This window comes from Callospermophilus lateralis, chromosome 9, assembly GCF_048772815.1.
Source record: "Callospermophilus lateralis isolate mCalLat2 chromosome 9, mCalLat2.hap1, whole genome shotgun sequence".
NCBI classification, from domain to species: domain Eukaryota; kingdom Metazoa; phylum Chordata; class Mammalia; order Rodentia; family Sciuridae; genus Callospermophilus; species Callospermophilus lateralis.
Window position 1 is genome coordinate 11,592,205 of NC_135313.1, and position 19,339 is coordinate 11,611,543.

Sequence of the window (19,339 nt, forward strand, 5' to 3'; positions counted from 1 at the left end):
AAGGGAATGGAAGCTGGAGTTGGAGTCTTCAAGAATGTAACCCTTATTGTCTTCCCTAGGGTTGTCTTTGCAGTCATCTGAATCTGTGTCAGTCAAGAGTACCTTCTAGAACTTTCTCTACCTAGAACTTTTCCCTCATGTTTCAATTAAACTATTTATGCCACTGAAGTCTATTTGCTCTTTGGAGATGGAGAACAGATGACTCAGAGTGTAACCCTCCTCATTAGTCCTCCAGCTAAGCCCTCTTGTTTTTTTTTTTTTTTAAGAGAGAGTGAGAGAGCGGGGGAGAGAGAGAGAGAATTTTAATATTTATTTTTCAGTTATCGGTGGACACAACATCTTTGTTTGTATGTGGTGCTGAGGTTCGAACCCGGGCCGCACGCATGCCAGGCGAGCGCGCTACCACTTGAGCCACATCCCCAGCCCCCCTCTTGTTTTTTAAAATGTTAAATAGCAGCTTTCCCTTTTTCTTGTAGGTTCTTACCCCCTTGGCTACTCAAGAGTGTGGTCCTCAGACGAACAGCATTGAGGTCCCTTGGAAGCTGGTTAGAAATGCAGAATCCTGGGCCATACCCCAAACCTAATGAATCAGAATAGAATCTTCATTCTAGCAATATCCTCAGGAGATCCTAAGTAATAAGGGGGGGGGGAGGGAGAGAGAAAGGAAGAGAACTTTTTAAAACAAGTTTGAGAAGCTCTGCTTTGGTGTTAATTTGGTTATTTTCTCTCATATGGTTTAACAGTGGAGACCAAAATTAGCTATGGTGCTATAATGATGGCTTAGATAGTGCCAAATATAGTGGGAATAATTTTAATAAGTATTTAGGTAGCTCAAATTTCTGTTAATTCTGATATTCAAACATTTATACCTACAGTGATGTGTATTCTTCTTTTATAAAAAATTTCGTGATCTTCATAGACTTTTGTCCCTTTCTCCTATTCTGTATTCATCTATAGAAATTCTCATTTTGTAGTCAATCAGTTTGCTTGGATGCTTGCTTTACTTACACTTATTTTGAACATCACCCTTATATCCTTCTGTTATGATTATTTTGCTTTTCTAATAGCCACACTATTAAGTTTCCAGGGACTTGTGTTTACAGCATGTCTCCGGGGGCAAAGAGACCCCCTAGTCTCACCCAGCTCCCTACTGCCCGGTTTCATAGAATCAGGCAACTCAGATCGTAATGACACAATTAAGGAAGTCCCTGTAATACCAGCCTAGGGCTGCTTTGATGGTTCCTTGCGTATTCATCCATGAATCCTTTTTTATGGTGACTTGATCATTCAGTGGAAGTCACCTCTAGAAATGAGCATGAAGCAATTTAAAAAATATATTGAAATAATTGTCACCTAGACATGGATTTTGATTAGTCATTGTACCACCCTCCTTACCACTTTCATCGAGCTGTCAAGTAGGAGAAATGTGCTAAGTTGAATGTTTTAAGTTCTCTTTTACTTCTTGGCTCTCTCCAAGGAAGAAGTGCTAGTAAGTCACTCCATGGTCAAAGCAGGGGGAGGAGGCCACCATGGGGAAGGGGCCCAGCTCATCTAATTAAGGTCAGAGGGTTCTCAAGTCAGTTTCCTATTGGCATTCTCCAGCTATGCCTTGGAGGTGGAAATTAGGATTAAACCGTCCTGGCACCTCTGCTTGGGACACCCTGGGGAGGTGTTCTTTGTTTCTACTGCAAATTCTCTTGAGCAGTTCCTGGGAGAAATGGTTTCTGATATTAAATGCTTTCTGATATGATGTAGGCAGAGTCAGTAGCTATGCTCACAGGCCCTGTGGGTTTTGGTGATGGTGGGGAGTGAGAACTCGCCAAGAGAGAGGAGCAGCTCCAAGGGACAGGGCTGCCAGGGACACTTACCTGTCACAATTCTCCCTTACATCCCTCTGAAAGGAAAGTGGGGAAAAGCCAAGGGAGGGAGGCCACTGTCCATTAATGATGCGGTTTTATGGCAAAAACTTCATGTGATTTTTTGAGCAGAATTAATCAGATGACTCTCAATTAAGTGTTAATTATAGCCTGTTGATGTTTGATAACAAGGAAAAATTGTGTGGTTTGCTCTTATTTTAAAGGCATTCTGTCAGCATTTCAGGCTACAATCTAAGAAGAATAGAAGCTGTTGTTTTCTTGGTGAACCCTGGGGCCACAGAAACCCCAGTGGCTGTATTTAAGGAGGGTTGGTTATTACTATTATTACCTTGGGGTTTGGTCTGAAAATCTTTGTATTTGACTACTCCTTTCCACTTATGGTCTAATTCTTAGAACCCTGGCTACTCTCAGTAATGATGGCATGTGGTCGCTCCCCTCTGCACCCTGCTGTTTTTATTTTTTAAAGATACGTTTAGGAAAGCCTAAAAATCTAAACTAAGCAGACATCATACACATAGAAACAACAATGGAAATTTGTATTTCAGTCTTGTATTTTGACTGTTGTTTTTCCTTTGTCTGGTGATAAATCATCTTCCAAGATGAAAGATGATTTATTATTTTCATAAAGTTGTGGTGGGGGAGAACCTCTAGCAAATAGCAGCCTGATTTAGGAGTAGCGTCTTATTGAGCAAGCTTGGTGGATTTATTGCAAAAGTCAACCTATTCTGGAATGGAGGGGGGGCCTATTCCTTCATTTTGTTTTTATGCCCAGATATTTGGGGACGGAGAACATGACTAAAATAGTCACAAGAAGCACAAGTAAAGGGTCTTCTGGCTCCCAGCATCCTTCTCTTGTTATCTCCCTGGGGTTTGCCACAGATCCTGAGCACCAGGTGTTCTCTCCATTTCATTAAATTGTGGCATTAAGGGAGGACCAGTGATGTGTCCAGGATCCACCAGAAAGTATGGGTTAAGCAGACCTGGGGTGACAAGTGTCTTTCCTAGCGGGGTGGTTCTCTTTTTCATGGTCAGAGTAGGTGCAGCTGTGTCACATCTTACTTATCTTCCCTCGTTGTCTCTGGGGTTCGGGTCGCCCTGCCTGTTCTCCCTCAGTAGTCAGTGCTTTGCTATGGCATTGCTGTTTTGTTCTGGAGGAGGGACAGGAGAACATGGGCCTGGACTTATCTGGCTTCTCCAGCCATCTTCCATCAAAAAGGTTATAAAGGAATGGGAAACAGTAGAGGATTTCTAAGCAGCAGTAATAATTTGGGAAAGGCCGTGAGCAGGAGGGAGGAGCCGGTGGGATCCTGAAGGGCATGGTAGTGGCACTTCACAGAATACAGGAAGGCTCCAGAACAGGGACTGCAAACACAAATGCCTCTTGCCTCACATTCTTGTTTAGAGATAATGTGAGCCCCAGAAACAAACAACGAGGCAGGGTTCGGGCTTCCTCCATTTCCTTAGCTAAAGGCCACTGCTCCAGGGCAGGATTTCTCAGCCTCAGCACTAGTGGCCAGATAGTTCTTGTTGCAGGCTACCGTGCTGTGTGTTGTGGGAGGTTTGGTAGCACTCCTGGCCTCTACCTGCTCCATGCCGGGAGCACCTCTTCCAGACCTCACTACCTTAGTTGTGACAACCAGAAGTCTTCAGGTGTTTCCAAATATCCCCTGTAGGGCAGAATTTTCCCCACTCACCCATACTGAGAAGTAGCTACTCTAGAGATGTAGTGAAATGCATGGAGACCAGAGGACAGTAGGTTTGGCCCTCTGAGAACATTTCAGCAGAAGTGCACTGGTAACCTGCCTGGCTTCCAATGAGCAGGACCCTTTCCCTTGGGATAGTGGCTCCCTTGGAGTCAGTTTTAGTTCCAGCTGCTGCACAGAGTGTGGCTTAACAACACACATTTCTTTTCATAGTCCTGGAGGTTGGGGAGTTGAAGATCAAGGTGCTGCCACAGTGGTGTCCAGTGAGGCCCCCTTCCCAACTTGCAGATGGCCATCTTCTTTTTGTATTTTCTCGTGATGGAGAGCAGAGAGCAAGCCTTGAGTCTGTTCTTAGATGGATACTGTTCCCCCTCTTGAGAGCTCCATCTTCAAGACTTAATAACCTCCAGAGGGTCCCGCTTCCTAATACCAGGGCAGTAGGGGTTTGAAGATAAGGGGGCAGGGGACACGATTCAGTCCATACCAGACACTGGTCAGCCAGCCAGCCTGCCTTCCTTCCTTCCAGAAGACAGTAAATATTTAATTAGAATAAAACTTCCAAACAACATTTCTTCAAATTTTTCATAAGAAATCACCTTTTCTTATGCTTTTTATATTAGATTTTTATTCTTTTTATTTCTTCTAATTAGTTATACATGCCAGTAGAATGCACTTTGACCCATCATACATAAATGGAGTATAGCCTCTCATTCTTCTGGCTGCACATGATGTAGAAACACTCCGATTGTGTAGTCATAGATGCTCATGGGGTCATAATGTCCGATGCATTCTATTCTCTGTCCTCCCCTCCTTTCATTTCCCTCTGCCTAATCCAAAATAACTCTATTTTTCCCTAGCCCCACTCCCCTTATTGTGAATTAGCATCCTCATATCAGAGAAAACATTTGGCCTTTGGTTTTTTGGGATTGGCTTATTTCCCTTAGCATGATATTCTCCAGCTCCATCCATTTACCGGCAAATACCATAATTTCATTCTTCTTTTAGGCTGAGTAATATTCCATTGTGTATATATACCACATATTCTTTGTCCATTCATCTGTTGAAGGACACCTAGGTTGGTTCCATAGTTAAGCCATTGTGAATTGAGCTGCTATAAACATTGACATGGCTGCATCACTGTAGTATGCTGATTTAAAATCTTTTGGTTATAAACCAAGGAATGGAATATCTGAATCTCCATACTGTTTTTCATAATGGTTGCATCCAATTTGCAGTCCCAGCAGCAATATATGATTGTACCTTTTTCCTCACATCCTCGCCATGGTCAATATTTCTTAGCAAGGATCTCTTAGTTAAGAGTCATCACAGCCTCCTAATTAAGAATCGGGCCCAATTGCCTTCAGAGATATTTCACCTCAGCCAGGCAGCCTGCTCAGCACCATGAGAACATGACACAGATTAATTCAGAATGCTGTTAAGGAACCTCTAAGCAAATGACATTTTCCAACTTAAAATGTCAGGGGGGAGCTGGATCGAAGTGGAAGTAAAACTTGAAAGATGAAAGCTAAGGAAAAGGAGCTTTGGGGTCAGTGGGTGAAAGGTCAGCCCTCTTTGTCAACTGGGAGAATTTTGCCTCTTCATGGGAGACAATAAAGAAGTGTTTGCAGTCAGAAATCTGCACCTTTGACTGCCTCCAAGACCTTAGAGTTGGAGGCAGCAATGTACACATTATCAATTATTTCAGATTATCTTTCTGATTTTTTCCTCCTCCTCTTCCAGCTGCCAACGATTAGATGTGCATCTGGCAGCAATTTCAGTTTTTCAAGTGACTCACGCAGCACTGAAGGGCTGGATCACCCTCTTGTTCAGTTCCTTTACACAAGAGATTGAGGAAAAGAATTTGAAAACAAAAGCCACCCAGTTCCTCCCCTACCAATTATAAACATGCTTTAGAACCTGGAATACTGCATTTAAAAAATCTCACTGAACGTCCACTTAAGCCTATTCATGTGATTTCTTTGTCAGTGCTTTCATGTGGTATTATAAGGCTTTCATTAACAGACTTAGAAAGGGCAGGGGGCTTCAGGCTTCTAATATCTTCACGCACTAGAAGGGGCCTTTGAAGGGAGTTTCTGTAGACAGCATTAATTTAAGATTTGCTCAAAGGTAAGCGAATGCCGCTGTCTTAGTAGTTAATTTGTGCTGTTCCTGTACAGGTAGGCTGGTCCTCTTTGGTATCGCAGGGCATATTTTTAGCACTGCTACCACTACCTGTCCCTGTTCTTTCTGTTCTGGCATTTCCCTGTGCTACCTCCTCTCCAAAATAACTTTGTCTCTCTTCCCAAAATGCATCCCCTGATTTGAGCTTCAGCTCCAGCTCTTGGCTAGCATTTGGTTTGTGGATTCGTTCTTGCTTGCTGGTTCTATCGGGGTGTTTTTTTGGCTGGTGTATTTTCAGGTATCAGGAGATGTGAGATCTCCGGGTTTGGGGTTTTTAATAACAGTAGTTACAAAAGAACTAAAGATTGAGGGCTTATTATATGCCATGCAAAATAAGAACTTATTGTGTATTATTTCACTTAATCTCGGTAACCCTCTGCAATGGATATTGCTATCCTGTGTTACATGGGAAAACATTGAGATTTAAGAGGCTTGAGTTACTTGCCTAAAATCACAGAGCAAAGAACAAGAGGAGAGATAATGGAAGTTTCCTTTCAAGTTTTAACTTGGAAATAAGTTTTGAGTTAAACAAAATTACCAGTCTTTAGAAAGCATGACAGCCATGTAATAATAGCTCCATTTTCATTTTCAAAGTTACCCTTTTTGTGTTGAATTTCCTAAATTACATTTTAGAACTCAAAATCACATACTTATCATTCAGGTAGTGGCAATTCAAGAGGATCATGAGTTTATTGCATTATTACTTTATTGCAAGCAACTGTTATGGCTTTATCTTTAACAGGACACAATTAATATTGGTCCATACTGAGTATGGCACAGTTTTCCATACTCCTTAACCTTGCTTTGTGCTTAACAATCACTCTCAGAGCCCGGAAATCTTTGTGATTTGCATTTCTTCAAGAATTCTTCAGGTGAAGTGAATGAGAATTGTGGGTTGAATACATGTGAAACATACTGCCATATACTTAGTCTTTGTGGACAGTTTCAGTGTTCTCCAGTAGTTAGATCACTTTTTCCTTTTCTTTTTTTTCTTTAAAGAACAATTCACTTAATCTTAAAGAATCACTGATCAAATTCTTCCCAATGTTTTCCCTCTGGTATCCTCCTCAAAGCAAGAAAAAAGAAATCAAAGGCTAAAACTTTTTTCTTGTGACTTGAGACGGTGGTTTCCTGGTGATGTGAATTAAATGTCATGGGGCAGTCTTCTACTGAGCTGGAGCTTGGCCTCACTAGGTACTGCTGGGAATGGCATTGTCCTCTAGCAGGTTTGTTTACTGACACCCCTCCCACCAAAAAAAAAAAGCCGTATGGGGAGGGGATCCGGGCCATACCACTGGGGGAGATTTTTCTTGCATTACCACGTTCTTCCATAAAGTCAACCACAACCCATATTATCGGGGACTCCAGTTAAATCTTGCGGTGAGTAGGAAATAGATTAAACACAGGTTTTCCCATTCCTCCAGCTGCCAGAAGTGATGTCAGCGGTGTTAATGACCCTACCTCAGTTCTCTGCAGACCCAGGCTGTCTCTGCAAGTCTGTTCTGTGCCCAGTTCAAGGGCTGTTATGGAAAAGCTGATGGTGGTTAAGAAACAATTGAGGTGCTGGACGGTTATACTGACAATACTCACATGGAGAGTTGGGCACTTGCTCTCTTGAAGCCATTTGCCTCCTGGGGGAGGGCCAAGAGGGAGAGATCTATTTATTGTTGAAGAGAAAAATAAAGGAAGTAGGAATATGTCTGCCTGAATCTCTTTCACCTCGTTGCAGAAAGGGGACTACACTTTCTGCTCTCTCTGTGCCACATTGTAAATGGAGTTCTGATGTAATTTAACTCTACTGGTTTGTACCAAAGCCATACCTATAAAACCTGTGTCCTGTGTTCTGACTGTTACAAACAAAACAAAACCCCAAACCAAAAAGTGACGCGATATTGCCATATAAACCTCAGAGCCAGGATGCAGTGCCTGTGAGGGAGGGAATGTTTTGCAGAAAAACCTTCCATGGGTGCAGGGACAGAGCGGCTTCTCGTCTTCTGGACGCAGCATCTTACTTTTGTGTCTTCTCATCACAGGTTGGTTTTGGTTGAACTGTTTAAATTAATGCTTCCTGTCCCCATAGTACACGTGGTCAGGCTTGACATGTAGAGGGACTTTTTTTCTGAGTTATTCTATCTTGATTCAGTCATATAAATGGGACATATTATAAGTTGGTAGAAGAGACATTGGAGACATTTTGATTTGGGGTGGGGGTGGTGTTATGGCCTTGACCTCATTTACTTGATCAGCATGTTTTGTTAATAAAAAGAATGGTAAATCACTGAAGTAGTTATTCTTCTGTTTAAAAGACCTCTGAATATTTCATTGAATTTCCTTAACATAGCTGAAGAAGTGAGTTGTGGTCGTGGTATACAGTTGGATGTAACTGTCATGAACAGAATACTTAATAATTATTGAGGACGATCTATTATGGTTGGTGTGATTCGTCTGCTTATCCTAGCCATCTTGAAGAGTTCCCAGAACTTTCTTCTGCCTTTTGAAGCTGGGGAAGAGAAAGCTCCAGTGCTGACAGTGTTCATCCTGGTAGACCACAGCGGGGGTGATGGGCCTGATCTCCCTTCCTTGGTCACTCCTGATCTCCTTGATCTCCTGTCCTTTCCATAATATGTGTGTCTTTCTTCATTGGTGGTCTTCTGAAGTCACCAGCCCTGCCAGAAGGTCTTTCACTGAGACAAAAGGGGAACTGGAGCGAGATGGCCTCTCACGTGTTGGCAGCTCTCCCTGAATTTTCCTCCTTGACAACCCTGTGCACATGAAGGGCTGGCTGTCCCCTTGTTATTTTCACAGCCCTCTCCATGCGACTTGCACAGGCTAAAGTGCTATTTAAGCAGCTCCATTAAAGTACTGGCCTGGCTGGTTGGTTACCCTTTGCCATTTAAGCACAAAACCAAGTCTTTCCTGCTCAGTCCTGGCCTGTTTTAAAAGCAGTTGGTTTCCCTTCTTTAGCTTGAATGCCTTTCTCCTTTTAACATCAAGTAGCAGACATCTTGATCTCACCTTTAACTTTAGTTCTGTCAGTTTTATTTGATTGATTAATTGGGGTGGGGGGTGGGGATATGGTCCTGAAGGCTTTAAAACGAAGAATGCTTTTTTTCAGCACTTAGTTTTGTCCTTTTCCAAAGCTTTAGCCTGTCTCCGCACTTCTCACTAAACTTTGAGAAGAGCAAAGAGATTCTCCCTTGCCCATAACTTTTGAAGCTCTTTGGATTTAGCCTTACTTTTCTTTTTTCGTGGGTGACCACTCTAACTAGTAGAGCCAACCCAGACAATGGTGCTTCATCTCCTGATGCTGTCATCAAACTCAGATGGTAGAACCTAGACTCTGAGCCACAAAAATTCCTTTGGTAAAAGCTTCCTGGTCTACCATGCAGATCAGCAGTCTCATTTATTTGTCCAAGATTTTATAATGTGAATGTTAAAATGAGTAATACCCATCTACCACCAGAACTATGAAGATATTTGAGATGATGGTTACTTTTTCTTTAACTTACTGGGTTCATTTGCCAGATTCAAGGATGCTTAAAAATAGAGTAATACTTTTGCAGTACTTTATAAGGTGCTTTTTATTAATATGCCAACATTCTAGAATATGGGATCTGCTTTCAATTAGTGGGGTCATGAATTAATTGCAGCTGCATTAGTGACATAGCTGAGGAAGTGAGTTGTGGTAGTGGTATACAGTTGGATGTAACTGTGTGAAGGAAGAAATCACCATGGAAGCAGAATAGAGAGGGACTTTATAGGCATCGTGGTCAGCACCTTTCAAGTCCCAGCTGACGTCTGGCCCTCACGTCCCCCATCTTTTCTCTCCCCATTCCTCACTGAGGGGAATCCTTTTTCTCCTTTGGAGGAAGCTTCCTCTCTCAGTTCTTCCTGAATTTTTCTCTGTACCATTCCTTTAAGGACTTAGGTTTTTGGAAGCCAAAACCAGGAAGCCAGAGTCCCTACTTTCCGGCTGTATATGGTGACTTTGGAACACGGGGAAAGGATACAGTACTGAAAAGGGTTAAAAATTTCAAATCATTTCTCATCACTGATTTTGAAACATGAGAAAGAACTAAGTATAATTGGAATGCTACTTTTCTAATTTAAGCTTTTTATTTTTTTCATCAAATGCAGAATTTTTAAAGTTCAAATCCTGCAAATAAATGATAAAGTTAGAACAGAACAACATATGAATAGTAATTTTTCTTGAGTGTCAGGAATTATAAACAATATTTATTCTTTCTTTGTATTTCCCTGTATTTTATACATTTTCTGTATTACACTCAAGGTATATCATTTTTAAAAAACACAGTCATTTATGTTAAATGAAACAGATTGCTTTGACACATTGCTTTAAGTGGAGAGATTTAATTTATAAAAAATGTTCTAGGTGAGCCTATAAGAGTTAAAACAATGATTCCATTGAAGAAAGTTCAGTACTAGTTGTTTTTTAAGCACAGTTGGATGAGGAAGGGTTATTTTCTGGCTACATTTCAGTATATGACAATAGCCAACCAACTTTATTCCTATTTTCTTACAGTAGAAACAACTAATAGTGCTCTGGTCAGATATTTATTACTATGTTGTGTTTGACTCACAAATTGGCAAGAATGTTCAGAACAGGTAAATTCAAGGCAAATACACTTGTTGATGTTTTGACTGACAATGCACTGCTGGAAGGATCCTTCCATTATACTTAGATCTTAACTGTGCTGTTTCCAGCGTTCACGGTCAATACCAAACAGCAGGCTGAGACTGTGGAAGAAAGCAAAAAGCTGTATTTGTTTTTCAGCTTTAGTAGGCATAGTTTAAGTGGGTAGAGTTCAGGAGATGTAAATTCCTTCTGGATGCAATAATGCAATAATCCATAGGTCTCAAGTAGCATTGCTCAAGTGTTGACTTACTTGATAATACTTTAAAAATTACATTTTTCATTACTGGCCATAGGATTAAGTGGGTTTTATCTTACAAGAAGATACACATAGAAGGTGTGGTGAGGAAATTTTGTCAAAATGTAATTTCCTGCTAGTAAATCTCGTGACAGGTGCATTGTGAGTCTGGGTTCAGAAGTTATTCCCCAGTGAGCTAACTAGAGAGAGTCTGTCACAGAACGTTACCACTTGATATTTGTGCAGTGTCTTCTCATAAGGAAACAATTTACTTTTGGGTATCTAGTTTATGAACGTTACAGATGAGCTCAAATGAGCTTCTGTTTTTGTAAAACATGGAAGCAGTATTAGCTGTATATGGTTGGTATCAATTGAGGTTGTGTTTATAAAGTGTATTAAATGTACATCTGAGAATGTCATCTTCTCTTGTACTTATTACAATATTTATTATTACATTTGTAATTTGTCACTCACAGATGTTTGTTGAAGTGAATGACTGAAGGAACTTTTTAAAAACATGTTTCTGGGGCTGGGGGGTTGTGGCTCAGTGGTAGAGCATTTGCCCTAGCATGCATGAGACTGGCTTCATTCCCAGGAACCACATAAAAATAAACAAATAAATAAAGGTATTGTGTCCATCTATAAGCACAAAAATATTTTTTTTAAAAAACCATTTCTACATTACAACAATATATACACATAGATCTTAGCCTTTCTTTTGGGGGCTTTTTTCAAACTTACCCTGTCTTGATTGCAAGCATGTCAAAGCAGAGATGTGGGGAGATGAACTTAAGTCCCATAAAGGGTATGTTGAGGTCTGTTCCAAAAGTCAGACTTCCTGTCCCAGCTGACTCATCGGAGTAGCTGCTGTGAACAACTGTCTTTTTGGAACTTCAATTTTGGAGCCCTTTGGCTCCAGATAATACCTCTCTGGGAACCATTACTCTGCTTCATCAGCTCCTTTATTCGCCATATTTGGCTCTCAAAGCTATTTGGCTGTCTCCAAAGATCAAATGTGCCCTCCAAGGGCTGAGACTGGCTGCTATAGAGACTATTCAAAAGAATATGCTCAAGACTGAGAAGGCAGTTGCAAAAAAAGAACTGGGGACTTGAGAAGGCATTCCCAAACCCCTGCCAACATGGCTGCATGACTGCAGTAAGGGTGCGGCTTCCAAGGTGGCTCCCACTGAGGGCTAGCTGCGGGCATTACCTGATGAGCATAGCTCCACTTTCACCAACACCCATGGGCAAACCACACTATAAAGACAGGCAGGTGTGAAATTCAGACTTTCCCTTTAGAATTTTCCAGGTGCTTTTTTTTTTTTTTTTTTTTTAACCTACCTGTCACGGTGTATTCCTACGCCCTGTCTGCATTGCCTCATTCTTTACCACCTGCTCTACTTTTTCATAGATTCCTAAGTTGATAGCACCCTTTGGTAGCTTTGTGGCTGAAGCATGGGTTGATCAGGATTTATGATATAGGCTTTTAAAAGTACTATGTTATAAGACTATAGAAGAAAGGTCTATGATGGATATTATATATCCTTTTGCATCTGCTCTTGGAACATATTTGTGGAAAGTTACAAGGATGAGCTCTGCCTGGTCCACAACAATAGATTTCAATACCCTGGAGGCCGTACTTTCCCCTGCCCTCTCAGGGCCCCAGATCTCTGCCCTGTGCAGATCTCTGTGCATGCAGGTTGGCACCGCATGTGAATGATAAATCGGGGTACAGTTTGTTCCTGTCCTGAGCTGTTCATTCAGCCCTTCTGGATGGGAGCCAGATAAGAAATGAAAAACATAGTGCATACTCTTTGCTTTCCCCCCCATTTTATATTTGGCAAAATTTTGTGGTAAGTCCTTTAATATGGTGTGGCCTTCCTTGCCTAATATTAGTCCTGGAACCGAGAAGCTGTGTTCAGCTGCGCTAGAATGTTCTGGTAGGAATCTTCTGATAGTCACTTGGAAGTTAATGAGAGACCTGGGCCTTCTTGTCTGGGGACTTGCACAGAGCCCCATCAGGGCTCCTGAAAGAAGGGAGCCTACCTTTCCCTTTTAGATGCCACATAAAGAAAATCCCATTTATTTGGGCAGTTAAAGGAATAAGCTTTCTATTTGTTTGTTTACCTGCTTCTACTTTGGCACCTTCATGCCAAGTCTCTATTAGTAAATTAAATAATAGTCTGTTTACCTGATTTTCTAGAGGCAAAGTTAATATTTTGAAATAAACAGAAATCCCCTAAACCTAGAGTCTTCATTTGGCAAATTTCAACTTATGTGAAACTATCATGTAAATAGTGAATGCTGATGGGTCTGACCCTTAATCACCCTTGAAGGGGGTGGGGGATGAAAATATTGGTCAACATTTAAATTTGTGAATTTTAGAAACTGCTGCTATCTCTGTAGCCTTTGTGGATCTTGATCATATCCCCAGGCCTATTCTTGTTGTCCCTATAATTAGATAAAGAGCTCATGGCTTGTCAGTCAAGGTTTTTCACCATCCATCCAGATCCATAGACTCTACTCAGTGTGCCCTGTTCAGGTACCTTGCTGTCCTGTGAAGCCGTGTACCCTTTAAGTGGCCCGTTCATGGCTGCCCTCTCATCCCCTGGGCCTTGTTTCATCACGTCTGTGGGAAGTGTACTGTGTCCTTGTCATTTGTTCAACTCACATCTCTTGCACACCTGAAGCTCTGGAAGATGCCATATAAAAGCAACCAAGACACAACCCCTGTTTCCGCACACCCAATTATTTTTCTCGCAAAGCAAGCGGAGTGTGTCAGGGAGGTTCCTCCCTTTGATTCTTCGCTGGAAGTATTCTTTTTCTCCTGCATGCATCTAGAGCTTTTCCCTCGCTGTGCATCTATCATGAAATTCACCTGCCAGCTTAGCATTTTATCTATTTATGAATGAAGAGTGCCTCCTTTCTAGAAGGCAAAGTGTATAGCAGAATTCAACTTTGAATCCTCTATAGAACCTAATGTGGCCATTGACTCATTCAACAAGTATTTATGATCATCTGCTCTGTGCTGAATGTGGCTCAGGGCACTCTATAAATATTGATATGTATAGGTAACTTTTGAATGCATGAAAAATATGAAGCTCCAAGGATTGTCTATTATTATTCTTGAGAGCACAGATGCTTTATGAGTTTGAAAAAGGGTCTCATCTCAGAAGGGGAATTATGGATAATGTCCCTTTGAGGTCTGCCTTCTTGAATTGCAGAGAAGTAATGCTTGCTTCTGCCTAAATATAACTTATTTCTATAAGACTTAAATCGGAATCCCTTTCTTTTCTTATTTAATAATTTACCATGTCTGTTTTGCATGGGTCTCCTTTGCATCTAAAATTCTTCTGTCAAACAATGTCACATTAAAAATTGATTCCAGATTTTGTAATGTTAAGCTCTGCAACTTCAGAAGCTAAAATTTGCAGTTGACTTTTAACCAAAAGAAGATTGAGCATAGATTGCCTGTAACCTGTTTACCATATTTTATCCACTAACTATGATCTGCATTTTTGCTTCAATCATAACACCAAAGAATCTTTTTGTTGTGGCTAAACCTCTGAAAGGTCCAGATCACATTTGTTTTCTGATTTAATATTGACTACTTTTAGTTTGTGATTGCATCTTGCATCTTGAAAGAAAGAATAGTCAAATACAGTTTGTTGATTTTATTTAGGTACACAGGACTGTTTGTGCCTGTTACTTGGGCTTATCTGAGACTTCTCCTTTTTAGAAGGCAAGCCCCCTAGTTGGGGTTGGGTGTGTGTTTTGAGATGCCCATGCTAAACCAAGTCTTTCCTTTTCCCTTTCAGAATGAAGACCTAAACGACCTCAGAAAATCTTCCTCTAACTCATGGGTACCCAGACTCTAACTCTTTCATGATTCACAATCAGGACCTCACATCTTCCGCCTCTGTAGATGGTACGATGCATCCATTTCAGTTTGTTTACTTTATACAATCCTCAGGAGTTCGTTGACTGAACTGCACGTTCTATATTGTGCCAAGCAAAAAAGCACTGTGACACCAGAAGAATAGTCTGCGTGAACTTCATCTTGAACCTTAAGGACTTAGCTGGCCACAATGAGCTGATGTGCCCACTACCAGGCTGCGAGAGAATGGGTTTCCTCTCATTTACAAGATTCGTTTCATCTGCTGCTGAAACTGTGTTTGACAAAATGTCATTGTAAATTATTTCATTCAAAACTGTTCACATTGGGTGGAGAGAGTATTAAATATTTAACATAGGTTTTGATTTATATGTGTAATTTTTTTTAATGAAAATGTAACTTTTCTTACAGCACATCTTTTTTTTGGATGTGGAACTGAGGTATACAATGTTCTGTTGTAAAGAGTGGAGCAAATGCTTAAAACAAGGCTAACAAGAGTAGAATAGTGTATGATCCTTGTTTTAAGATTGTAATTCAGAAAAATAATATAATAAGAATCATAGTGCCATAGATGATTCTCAATTGTATAGTTATATTTGCTGATACTATCTCTTGTAATATAAACTTGATGTTGAGCTGAGTTCCTTAAAAGAATTAATCTTAATTTTGTATTTTTCCTGTAAGACAGTAGACCATGTTAATTAAACTGAAGAACAATATATACTACTTGAGTATTTTCAAGTGTCAGCTTAAAATTGATGATTGAATGGAAGCAAAATTATAAGAAAAGGAAATCAAAGTCTTCCATTGTATATATTGTAAAGAGAAGGAGACCTGGGTGATCCTTTCAAATCAAAAGCTCTCTTTGGAATGAACAATGTGGGTGTTTGTAAATTCTGGAAATGTCTTTCTATTCATAATAAACTAGAATCTGTTAATCTTTTCTTCTCTCCCCCTCCCCCAGTCCACTTCTGGAAGCTTCCTGCTCCATTCCCACCATTTTTTTTTTCCTGTGCACATGTTATAATATTTCATTTCCTGCGTTGTATTGAGTATACTTAGACAAGTGAGTGCTTGCTAACCAGAAATTAAAATTCCAGAGTGGCTTTTTTTTTTTTTTAATCATGACCAGGGCTACATGTCAGTTTCCTTAAGACCCTGAGTTCACATGTTCTGAGAACTTCCAGTTTTACATTATTTAACCGAATGTAACTGGCCCATTTGCCCTGGTAGGTGCTGGCCTAGTAGTGATTAGTTTAATAAAAAAAAAAAAAAACACAAAAAAAAAACAAAACAAAACAAAAAACACAAAAAACAAAAATAAAAAACAGTGCACAGAGAGCACATAAAAACATAATGACCTGCTATGGGAACATCTAGCCTGCAGTGAGAATTTTTAATCCTTTTCTTGTTTAGAAAGTATACACATCTTGGGATTTTTCCTTGTGAAACACAAATGGCAATGAGCACATTTAAAGATATTGCCTACAGAAGTTTTGAATCTTTTTGCCAGGAAACTTCCAAAAGTTAAGTGAATTCATGCAAATATCAGGCTCCCTCTGAGCCAGTGTGAAGTCTGTATCAGTGGTTGCCAGCCCTGCTGTTGGGAGGAGCAACAGTTTATTTCTGGGAAGGGTTGATCCTCCTGGGTGGAGCTACAAGGAAGGGCCAGGGTTGGAGGGCCTTGCAGGGGCTGCTGCTCTGATCAGCTGGTTGGGGAGCTCTGCTCTACTTAAAAGGGAGTGGAGATAAATGGCACCCCCACACTGCTGAGGCCCGTGTTACTGTTCATTCAGCCAGATGGCATGTACCTCACAGACTATTGTACAATGTTCATCGTTGCAGATTTTAATCATTTGCATGCTCATCAATTTCTAAGATAAATAGGCCTATAGTCATAAGAATCCATTGTTTTCAAGGAACTTGCTGAATTACATCATTTCCTATTCATAGAGAACACCACCAACTTTGAAAATCTCATAGGAAAGTTATTTTTTACTCCTTTGTAAAAAAAAAAAAAAAGAAGAAGACTTTCTCAGTCAAACTAACTTTTCATTTTTGACTCTTCTGATTCGTACTCTTGCTAGTATAAGAAGAAAGCTAGCTATCCTGCTCTCTTCCGTTGAGCACTTAAGTAGTAAAAGAGAAATCAATGAACAAAGCTGCCTCAACTATTTTTCCTGCTAAGCTGGTTATTATTTCTCAAGGAACCCAGACTTTAAATATGTATTACCAAGATACCTCTGCATGTGGAATTATCAACATATTTTGGGTGAGAACAGAAACGAACAGACTGGAAAGTGCATCTCTTAGTTTCTATGGCTGACTTTTTGTTGATTCAAATAAAGGTAGAAATTCTTATTTAAGCTGCTTCCAGAGGTGCCTGAGCTGGGTTTGATGGCAGTATCAAACTTTACTGACTTAAAACTGGAAGTTGCTGGTACTCAAGCCAACAGCTCATGCTCTGGCTAACTCAAAGGGTTTTGCTTTGAGCACATCAGCTGCTAGGTCCTTGTGTTTGGTTCCTATTTAAGAGAGTTGGCTTTTATCCATTTCAAAGTATTTGTAGGCCAGCCAAGGGCTTACGTCAATGGGGCTTCTAGTGGCCTCTGGTTAACCTAGAAGTTAGTGGCTTTTTCTTCATGAGAACAACCTTTCACAGCGTTCTTTCTTAGATACAGGCAGAGTTATAAAATTCTCCTTTGTGAAAGGAACAAATGTTTTGTAGCTTTGATATCTTCATTCTGGGCAAAAGCATGTCCCTAGAACCAGTTAGAAGTAAGGGGAATCCATTAATGATCAACCACCTGAGTCAATAATGACAAATCAGTTCTGATGTTACATGTGTGGCTATTTCTTGCTAACTCTCAAAGGTCAGGGACTCTCTTGACTAATCTAGTGATGCAAAAATGGATTTACTCAGAATCATCTGGTCAGAAAGTAGAGATTTTTAACCTTTCTTTCCCTGGCTTTTGTCTTTTAGGTATCTTTTAAATGGGAGACAGAGTATTAAGAAACAGTTTTGTACTGTAAGAAACAGTGCTTTACAGTACTGAAGCCCTGTTTTATGCAGTCTTGCATCCTGAATGCAATATGCCATGTAGCTGAAAACTTCAATTTTATTTACTATAGGCGGTTTAAAGGTGGGGAAGGAGGCTCACCACCCATTGACGCCAAGAGCCACAAAAATCAGTACAGAGAGAAGCACCGTGGCTGATCCCATATTCAGTCTCTCATTGACTTTGTGGAGCTCTACAGGTCAGTCCATCATACAAGGAGGCCCTGAAACCAGACACCGAGAATTAAAGCCCTGATAGGGGAGAGAAGGATCCTTTGGGAGGCATGCAAAAGAGAATGGGTGGAAATCGTATATGAAATCACTTCTTTGTAGTGATTTGAGGGAGGGATAGTGTTCCCAGCACTTGGTGAATGTTAGTTGGAGGTGACACTAGATTCATGTATATAGGCTACTGAGAAACCTGAAGGAAGAAGCATGCTCTTCCAGGGATGTGAGGAATATCACCTTGCCAAGGCTAAGGAAAAGAGCTGCATCCAGACGGTAGATTTAATTATGAGGAGCAATGACAGCCTTGTTAGTAGAATGTCCAGGGTTAAAGAGGGCCTTTGGTCATTTCTAAAGTCAAGCCTGGGAAGATCTTCAAGGTCTTGCCATAGCTCTGTAAACCAGACCCCTAGGTGTGGCTGCAGAACGTGTGGGTCTGGTGTGTGTTGGCCATTTCTCACTGCTTGTAACCAGAGCATCAAATTCGATGCTGCAAGGTTGAATGATATTGGGAGTGTTTGGCCCTACTCTTAAGAGATCTATCATTAATAAACAGCTTATAATTAGCTAGTATGATTAGAAAATGTATGACTTAGGTGACAAGTTGTCTTCCTTTCCTAGCTTGTCGATGACTTGGCATTCGTGATGTATACACAAAGAGATCCGGTGTGGTGTGTTAGCCTTTCACCATTCACCTGGCATTTAAATCTCTCTTTGCTCATGCTGTTCATTTACCAGTGTTACCCAATATGCCATGTGCTAGGACAAATTCACTACACAGGAAAGTGGCTAGATTTGTGTAGACATCTTTAGTGCTGATTTTTTTTTTTTCCTTCTTTGCCATTGGCCTAAGAATGTAGTTCCCAGAACAATTTTTTTCTTGCAAAATATTTTCCTTACACCTCTTGGCTACAGGGTGGGCCAAATCAGCTACATATATATTTTCACTTACTGTGTGTGCAGTTTGGTTTATCATCCTAAGATGGTGGTGCTGCTCCTGGTGCTACTTCATCTGTGTACAAGAGACCAACACATGGTCTGTATTGCTACCAAAACATTTATTGTATATATGTGTATAACATACGTATTATGTATATATGTCATGGGTACCAGGCCAGGTTTATATTTTTTATTTAGAAGTGTTTCACTTTTCCAAGTTTTCTTTATAGTGTTATGTTTATTTTCAATTTTTTTCCCCCTTGATTCTGTCTGGTACTTAGAACTGTAGTGTCTTCATCGTTAATTAAACTGTCTAAATGAATTTCACGATGTGAATGTTAGTGATCCTTCCTGTCTTTTGATTATGGGACATGACACAGAAACTGGGCATTTGGCTGGGTAGGAGCAGTGGATACCATTAAACCTACTTCCATAGGTAATTTTGAAATTGATCTTTTTGCCTGACTCTATCTCTTCTCAGTTGGCTTTCAAAGACCAAGTGAATAAACACAATGGCCTTGGGAAAGATTTTAAGGTGCTTTTATTGGTGGTGGTGATGAGGGAGAACA

At 40.5% G+C, this 19,339-nt stretch overlaps 1 protein-coding gene across 1 annotated transcript in view; it reads left to right on the forward strand.

The window, feature by feature from the left end:
- The window catches only part of Irs1 (insulin receptor substrate 1), a 61,916-nt gene extending 42,810 nt beyond the window's left edge, over positions 1-19,106 (forward strand). Inside the window, exon 2 of the mRNA XM_076865643.2 lies at positions 14,472-19,106. The gene's annotated coding sequence lies outside the window, so the exon portion shown is untranslated. The remainder of the gene's footprint in view (positions 1-14,471) is intronic.
- Positions 19,107-19,339: the final 233 nt, after the last annotated feature.